General features: G+C 46.1%; 1 long non-coding RNA gene across 1 annotated transcript; it reads left to right on the top strand.

Annotated features, from left to right (window-relative positions):
• Positions 1–1,824: 1,824 nt before the first annotated feature.
• On the top strand, positions 1,825–8,952 carry LOC107975431 (uncharacterized). The gene is made up of 2 exons (XR_001718964.1): positions 1,825–1,988; positions 8,661–8,952. It is a non-coding gene; the product is annotated as an uncharacterized LOC107975431 (long non-coding RNA).
• The last annotated feature ends 267 nt before the right edge of the window (positions 8,953–9,219 follow it).

The raw sequence follows: 9,219 nt of genomic DNA, 5'->3' as shown, positions 1-9,219 counted from the left end.
ATTCTGGCACTGCCACCAAAATTGAAATGTTCAGGGCTAAATAGGACGAATAGAATGATTCAAAAATTGTATTCAAAGCATGGGCTCCCTTTGGTCCCCAGTGTAATACTACTAAGGCTGCAGAAAGCCCACAACCCCATGCTCAAAAAAGGCGTGAAGAAAATAACTCAGAGGACGAGGGTCACTGCCTTCAAACATTCAAACAGGTACCACATAAAGAGGGATGAGACATTCTACAAGGACCCACAGACCAACGAGTCAGAGCTGCTAGGAGAAACTGTTTTAATGTGAAGGCAGATTTCCTAAAACTTAGCTCCTCCCCAAAGGAAGAGGCTTGTCTCAGGCCCCAGGGAACTCTTATCTTTGAACTGTCAAGACCATGTATTAGATGGTTACAAGAGAATCTTGCCTTTTGGAGGAGAGACCTTGATGACTTGTACAGCGCCCCTCCTGCTCACCTGCTGCTTAATAGAGAATGGTATCATGTGTGGAGCCATTAAAGGCAACAGGGTATCTGAGAAAGTATTCCCGCTGCTCTATAAGGGAGAACTTTCCAGAACTGAACATCAACTAGCTGCTTCAGAAACCATCACTAATCAGACCTCGGGAAATCCAACGAATTGTGCCCCTATTAAATGTAGTGAGTACAAAGTGATGTCCACCAAACATAACAGCACACAACTTAGACTGCCGAGAACATAGGAGAATATTCTAGGAAGGAAATAGCCAAGCCCAGCTCCCAAAGTACAATTAAGGGAGTTTTTATTTTATTGTGTTTTGTTTGTTTGTTTGTTTGTTTGTTTTTGAGACAGAGTCTCACACTGTCTTCCAGGCTGGTGTGCAATGGCGCTATCTCGGCTCACTGCAACCTCCGCCTCCCGGATTCAAGTGATTCTCCTGCGTCAGCCTCCCGAGTAGCTGGGATTACAGGCACCTGCTACCACACCCGACTAATTTTTTTGTATTTTTAGTAGAGAAGGGGTTTCACCGTGTTAGCCAGGATGGTCTCAATCTCCTGACCTCGTGATCCGCTCGCCTCGGGCTCCCAAAGTGCCGGGATTACAGGCGTGAGCCACCGCGCCCGGCCAGTGTTTCTTTTTTATAAAGAAATTGTGTATGCACATTTTCCTTTTCGCGTGGATTTTGTGTTTTGTGCTTTATTATTGCTCCATAAACGATTACCGTGTATGTGAAGCTAAGTTAGATGTTTTGCCGCAATGGGGTCACCGTTCCCTGTGAACGCAGACGCGGCCCTGCGCAGGCTCGGGTTCCACGCCAGGCCTGGCGCCTTTGCGCTGCAGCACTGCCCGGAACAGCGAATCCAGCGAGAGTCAGAGGGCCTGAAGGTAGACGTCCCAGGCCCCACACTGCCCACCCAGCACTGCCTTGGGACTGGCGCGGTGCTCCCATCTCACCCTGGTATCTGCAGAGTTCAAGGGGGCGCAGTGCGCTGCGTAATGCTCCGTCCTCATCCCCGCGGGGCCTCACTGACAAACAGGCATCACTCCTGGGAACCCACCAGCTCTGGGGAGGGCTGTTTAGACTGGGCGGAGGCACCTTACTCTACCCATGCACTGCAGGTCGCCCACGACTTGGCCCCAGTAGCCATTACCTCGAGTATCGCCAGTCCCAGAGGCAAACGGAAGAGGCCTAGGCATCCACAAGTGCGTCCCCAAAGCTCCCGCGCGGGAGGAATAACTGTCACTTCCGCTTGCCTCTCATTGGTCAGAGTGAGTCACATGGTGGCATGACGTCAATGGGGGCAGGGCCAGCATCCTCCCGGGTGCCCGCCCTAAGCCTCAGCGGAGCCGCTGGGAGGTGGAGGCGACTTACCGTGGCAAGCCTGGGTGGGTGGGCAGGTGGGTGCCCCTTACTGCTGAGATAAGGCTGTTCAGGGAAGCAGCCTCCTGACAGTGCGTGATAAGCAGGCGTGTAAATCCCAGTGCTAGCCAGGATCCAGGAAAAGGCCAGGCTTTCCCACCTGGCAGGTGAGTGGGGTCCCCTGGACCACCTGGAGGCCACGCAGGAGCAGCGGTGCTACAGCCCCGTGCAGTGAACCCACTCAGATCTCAGGCGTGGTTTCTGGGAGCCACTCAGCCCCTGGCTTCCTAAGACCTTTCCCACCCCACCCCGCCCCTAGTCTTCCCTTCTAAGACTCTTTAGAAAGGAGCCTGTGGTCAAACTTTGCCCACGCATCTAACCTCCAGCCTGAGTCCCTGGGAACTTTATTACGTCACTGCCTCCTGCATAGCTACTGTCCACGTTTAAATATTATTTGAACCATCGTAGCTTCGAGAGGTTAAAACTTTAAGTGAAGAGGAAAATGAACCTTACAGTTCAGCCTCGACTGCCCAATGCCTGTGACTTCTCAGGCATCGCAGCACAAAGATCTACAAGGAACTCATCCAAATGAGACATCTTCCTCATTAGCGTTTATCATTAACTGAGAAAAGAAAGAAGCATTTAAAGTATCTTTTTTTTTTTTTTTCCTGAAGGTATGGAACTCCAATTTTCTCCAAGTAAATGTGGACCCATTCGGTTGTTTTTTAAATGAACGCTTTGTCTTTACAATTTGTGCTACAGCAAGCTCTCCTCTTCATTTCTAACTCTTTTGACTGGAGGACCCCTAGAGAAAGTAGTTTGGGGACTTCCATGCTTATTAGATGCACATCAAGCAGATCCTGTTCACTCCGTCTCAGCTTTCCTTTCATGGCATCAGGGGCAGGATATTATTTGCAAGCAGCCAAGGTAATTACCATCCAGCAGGGTCCAATTGTTTTCAATTAAAAGCTTTACTGCAGTCTTTAGTTTTAATACCATTGTGGCCATCTGCTTTCACTGAAGATCTACCAGCCAAAAGCCCAGACCACATCTTGATGCCATTAACTCCTGAGAGCCATTTTCCTCCAGAATGAACTCAATAGTCCAGGGAAAATATGGGGATAGCCTCATGTTATCTTTGGTGGCCTGGGGAAAGCTATAGGACTCAGGAAAGTTATTTTCAGAAAGACAAGCACTACCTCTTCTTGCCTGAAGTACTAGGTAATTGTCTTAATTCTCTGCTTCACTTCAGCAGAGGATGCCGAACTGTAACTGCTCCATTGCACATTTTCCATCCAGCCTCAATATTCTGTAGCTCTATTATAAAATGTCTCTGAACTGTAATTTCATCAGATGGATCACTTTGGTGTAGACATTTTCCATTTTGATATTCAATTTCTATCCAACTCTGCTTAGCTCACCATGACCCAAAATCTAGGTGTGGGTAAATGGTAAGGAGTGACCCAGGTTACCGAATGGATGCTCACACTGCAATGTGAGGTCATTTAACTGTTTTCATGGCTTAAAACCTGCAGGCCATTCCAGTCACAAATTTATTAGGGATTAACTAGAGAGTTTTATTGAAATATCAGGGACAATAGCCCAAAGCCTAGACTTGGAGTTTACAGCACATGTTTTGCCTACTCCTGAGGGTTCACACTGTGCATTGGTTCCACCAAAGCCATTTACATTTCTCCCTTCTCCTTCCCTTCCTCTGCAAGGGAGGCTTCTTTGCAACCCAGGTGGCCATGGCCCATAACCCTGGCCAATAAGATGGAGGGTGCAAGTCCAAGAGGAAAGATTACCTTCTCCCAAAACCATACAGAGGCTCTATGCTCTTTGATTTCCTTTGCCCTTGTGCAAAAATCACTAGCTATGTCAGATCTACCAGTAGGATTTATTGTTTTGATTTGTTTGTTTGTTTGTTTGTTTAAAAAAATCCTAACTGCTGAAGTAATCAAAACTAAGAAAATGGTCACAAAAGTGTCCAAGAAAACCAGAGGTATTGCCTTCCTGGTTCCAGAAAGCATTTCCATTTTGAGGCAGCAAAATTAATATCTTAATTCTCAAAATTATAAGACAAAAAATTCTGGAAGGAATTACTCAAACTAAAAGAATCTAGAATGCAAAATCAATAATCCCTGTGGCATAGCTATCACTTTTCTACAAATATTTCTGGCTTTCCTTCTGGGAATAAGATGGGCTTGTGCTTCCTTGCCCCTCCAACATGAGATATCACGGTTGTTTGTTACAGCAAAATAACCAGTCTGACTGCTACCCAATGCTAACAAACAAACTCTGGAAAATGCAGGGACATTGAGTTGGAGAAAATGATCTTTGAAAAGCCCTGAAAGGCAGGGCACGGTGGCTCATGCTTGTAACCTCAGCACTTTGGGAGGCCGAGGCGGGCGGATCACAAGGTCAGGAGATCGAGACCACAGTGAAACCCCATCTCTACTAAAAATACTAAAAATTAGCCGGGCATGGTGGTGGGTGCCTGTAGTCCCAGCTACTCGGAGAGGCTGAGGCAGGAGAATGGCGTGAACCCGGGAGGCGGGGCTTGCAGTGAGCCAAGATCACACCACTGCACTCCAGCCTGGGCGACAGAGCGAGACTCTGTCTCAAAAAAAAAAAAACAAAAACAAAAAGAAAAGAAAGGCACTGGAATGTTATCAAGATCACCCAGCGACTCCGATGTGCAAGAAAGCTTAGAAACCATCCAATCAAAGTCTTTTTTTCTTAATTAAAAAAAAAAACACTCTTTTTATGGGCATAAAAGTATTTATTTCAAAGAGGTCAGAAAGCAATGGCTGGCCATGCCAGGAAAGGAAGCTAAGATGGCTAGGATCTAACTAGGAGGGTAAGTTGCAGCCTGTTCATACTGCCCAGATGGAAAGGGGACTCCTATAATATCAGCTTCATACATAAAGGGCCCCACTGTCTGTAACTTCCGTTACCTAATACCATCTCCGTCAGCCTTTCAGCCAAGTATGGTAGCATCTTTCTCGAATATTTATAAATTGCCTACAAGCACTGAAATTGCTGTTAGAAACTATACATCTTCAAACATGCACACTCCATTCTGTTCTCTCCAGACTCTGTTCTCCCCAGAATCCTGCTAATTTCTCTACAGTTTCAAGTCTCAGTCAGGGCTTCAGAAGGCTGAGGAACAGGCTACCCTCTGCAGTCAAGTTTGTCCTAGCTACGAAGTCCTGCCCCACCTGCAATCTGCCTCTGCCCTCATGCAGTTGTGACAGACTGGAAAGCACATTGTATTGAATTACCCTTTCTAGAAAAGAGCCAAGTAAGAAATTAGTTATTCATAAGTTCTTTGTGCATGATTTGCCACAGAAATAACATGAACTATTTTTGTAGGGCTTTGACAAACCTGACTAGGCTTAGCCCAACCTGGAATAGTCCCCGGGGAGCCTGCGAAAAACAAGCCACGTGAGCCGTCCTGATGCTAGCTTCTGAGGGCCCTGACCCCCAGATCTCTATCCTCCCCCTCACCCTGCTTCTCACCCCCACCCCCTGCAGTCCTTCCTCTCAGGCTTTTGCAGTTACTCAAGAAACTGTGCACGTAGCAGAGCAATCAGATGCTTTCTCTCAGATGGCTTGGCTAATGGCCACTTCCTGTGGTTGTCAAATGAAAAAAGAAGAACTAGCACATCCCCAATGACTTATTGTATCACTTCCCGTATCTGACTATCTGGCAGCCAGCATAATTTAACATCACTCGTAAATTAAGAGCCTCTTGCGAGGGTGCCACAGCTGAGCCCACCACCCCGTTTTGCTGATTAGAAAGAAACCGTGCCAGGACTTCCATTATGAATAGTCATTTCCTAAAATGTAACTCCAACAACACTGACATCTAATCATATATTAAATGAATGAATAGGGGTTCCATATCCACCCTGTGGACCTCTGAGCTCATTCTGAAGATTAAAGTGACTTCCTTTAACCTTCTCCCCACTAGCACCGTGCCCGTAAGGCCAGATTTCACCGCGACCGCCCCTTGCACCCCCCAACCAGCCCTCCAGCCCCCAGGTTATCCCCCACACTTTTCCCTGTCTCTTGGCTTTGCTCCGTTTCCCCTCCTTTCATGGCCTGGCCTGTGAGAAGAGTCAAGGTGAGCTCAAGCAAGGACCCTCATTCTGCCCCAACACCTCAGGCCCCTTTCTTGTTGAGAGTGGACAGCTCCATCAGGCACTTGGTGCCAAATGGAAGCAATGGAACTCGGTGCTGGCTCTCCATGTCCAGCCAGCGCTGGCTGCAAGCAGCAGAGACAAGCAGGGGCAGAAATCATAAGCAGACCGCTAGGGCTGCGTGTCCTCCCCTGGGCAGGCACACAGTGGGGCGTACTAAGCAGCTTCGCAGGTAGCAGCCAGCGCTGGCTGCGCCACATCTTGTTGACCTTAGCAGAGAATCCCATTCTCTGCTAGGCTTTCCAGCCAGGCTGGAAAAGCCTAGCTCATACTTGAGGAAAAAGACCTCCTTGATGCCACAGGTGGTTTTGCATGTGTGTTCGTTCTGTTCTCTTGCTTTTTTCAGTGTGGGATTGTGAATGAGCACTGGAGCTGGGTCCAATGGCCCAATTTGCACACTGGCTTTGTTTGGTGCAGAGCGTGGCCATGGCCTCAGCAGCCCTATTGGAAGTGAGCTGTGTTTGGGTAAATCATGACCTCTCTGAGCCTTGGGTTTCCCTCTGTAAAATCGCAACCACACTCTACTGAGCCTTGATCTATGTTCAGGACTGTGAAAAATCAATGAGACAACACATATGAAAATACTCTGGGAAATGGAAATTTATAGCTGTCATTTTGCTAAAACTTACAAGAATAGATTAGCCCAGTTCTAGTAATAACTTCATCATTTATGAGTTGTGTGTCTTTAAACATGATATTTAAACTTCCTCAACCACAGGAACTTCATACAACTCATGGCTCCTTCCTAAGTTTGCTGTGAAAACTAAAATGAGTTGATATAAAATACATACCACAGTACTTGGCAGAGAACGTGAGCTCGGTAAATGACAACTGCTTTTATTTGTTATTGTTAGTATTTTTATTATCTGAAGAGGACAAAGAAGATAAAAAGCTTGTCCAAAAAAAAAATGAGATGCCATTTTTATATTTTATGAGTCTCGAAAAGATCAGGGACGTGGTTTCTGAAATGACTTTGATTCAAAAATAAAGACCAGTGTTTGATAGCTTCAGAATATTGTCTAACAGATTTGGGAACTCTGAAAAAAAAATATGAGAACAGCTGACACACTGCAGCTTAAATATAATCAGTCACTGAAATTGCTCTGCAATTTGTTTCAGTGTTTTCCTGTGGATTTCTTTTTTTAACCCTACATGTGTCCTAAATATATAATTATATGGCAGAGTATAATAGCTCATTTGGAATTATTGAGGTCCATTATATAATCCAGTAGGACCATGGGGCGGGGCCTGGAGGGGGTGGTTTTTCACTTGATGAGCACCACACATGCACTGGAGTAGAAGCTAATAGATGGTCTTAGCCCCAATTGTCTTCTTCCCCAGGCCAGTCTCCCAAAAGACAGGGAGCACACTTTTCTGCCCTACAACCAAATTGTTTTAAATTGCTGTTGTGCATTTGCTTGAGAGGTCAAAAATTTTACAGAGATGTAAAATTCCTGAAGGGCAGAGAATAAGTGTGTACGTGTGTATATGTGTGTCTCTGTATGTGTGTCTGTATGTGACTCTGTGTATAACAGTGTGTTTGTGTGTGTATATGAGTGTTTCTGGGTGTGTGTGTGTGTGTGAGTGACTGTGTATTAGTGTATGTCTATGAGTGTGTATGTGTCTCTGGGTGTGTGTCTGTATTTAACTGTGCCTGTCTGTGTGTCTGAGTGTGACTGTATATGACTCTGTGTGTGTGTGTGTGTGTATATGAGTGTTTCTGGGTGTATGTCTATATGTGACTGTGTCTGTGTGTCTGTGTATCTGTGTGAGTGTGACTCTGTGTGTGTGACTCTGTGTGTGTGTGTATGAGTGTTTCTGGGTGTATGTCTGTATGTGACTGTGTCTGTGTGTGTATCTGTGTGAGTGTCACTCTGTGTGTGTGACTGCGTGTGTGTGGATGAGTGTTTCTGGGTGTGTCTGTGTGAGTGTGACTCTGTGTATTAGCCTATGTCTGTGTGTATGAGTGTCTCTGGGTGTGTGTCTGTGTGTGTCTCTGGGTGTAAAGTGTGTGTCCCAAAATGCTAAAAATGGTGGCTTGGACACAGCAAACACTCAATTTTTCAAGAAATGAATAAATGACACAAACTGCGTCTCCCCAGATACCTTTCCTTTGCATCAATCTATGAAATCTGTGTATGTATATAACTGTTAGGCCAGACTTGAAAATATACATTTTCTACCACCCTTACTTGGATTTAAAATAGAATTGGCCAGAGCTGTGGTCTTCTAGTAGAGTTAATCACCTTGCCGATATATCCCTGTTGATTAACTGATGGAGTCAATGCAGGCTTTTTGTCAATTTCCCTTCCTATTGGATAATTTCTCTCCTTCAAGAGAAATTAGGGCACTAGAGACCATATACTCAAAATCCATTACATAATTTACTTTTAATCTCAAGAAAAACCAAGACTGATGAAGGCTTTGCTGTGCCCTGAAAGATTGACTCATAAGGGTTGGGGGCAGAGACGCTCACCTGGTCCAGCCCTGCTGCGTCCTCATGCTTGCAGGTTCTGAGCCGGGTATCCAGTCTGCTTCTTTAAGCCAATTCTATCTGAACTGGTCAGTCTTTAACTTCTTGCATTTAAAGTTTGTGAAGAACTGTGTTTCACCCAAAATTCGTTCATTTGCTAGGACACAGTCCCTCTGCCACATAGGACTCTGTCAGCCCGTGGAAATGGGTGCCACTTTGCGAGCGGGCAAGATGCTTCTCAGCCCACTCCAGAATGCCTGTATCTGCTGACCCTGGAAGTGCTGTCTCCATCAGGCCCAAATCCAGAAGTCCAATCTGCCCCAAGAAGGCCCTCGCTTCTCTCTGGAGTTCAAGAGAACCTTCTGGGTATTCCAGATACCTCTGACCAACCAAGGGTGAGAGCAACCCCCACAGAGTGGTGTCACATTAAATATGGCACTTAGAGAAATCTCAGCCAAAAATTAGATTCTGCAATTATGTCCCTTAGTTTCAAGGCTGCAATCCAGGAATAGTCCTGACCACTTGTACCCCCTCTTTCCCAGGAAGCTACTAAATGCCATATAGACCATATTCACAGGGATTCAGCTTTCTTCCTATCATTGAAAAGGAGCCATCAGTGATCCCAAGAGGGGATGAGGCCTAAGGCTGGTGGAGGAGCCCAGGAGCAATGGGGGATACGCTCATTGTGGGGAGGCTGTAACTGTGGGTGAGAGTGTTCAT

This window comes from Pan troglodytes, chromosome 5, assembly GCF_028858775.2.
Source record: "Pan troglodytes isolate AG18354 chromosome 5, NHGRI_mPanTro3-v2.0_pri, whole genome shotgun sequence".
Taxonomy (NCBI): Eukaryota; Metazoa; Chordata; class Mammalia; order Primates; family Hominidae; genus Pan; species Pan troglodytes.
Note: the sequence above shows the minus strand (reverse complement) of the source record. Positions and strands in the feature narration are given on the sequence as shown.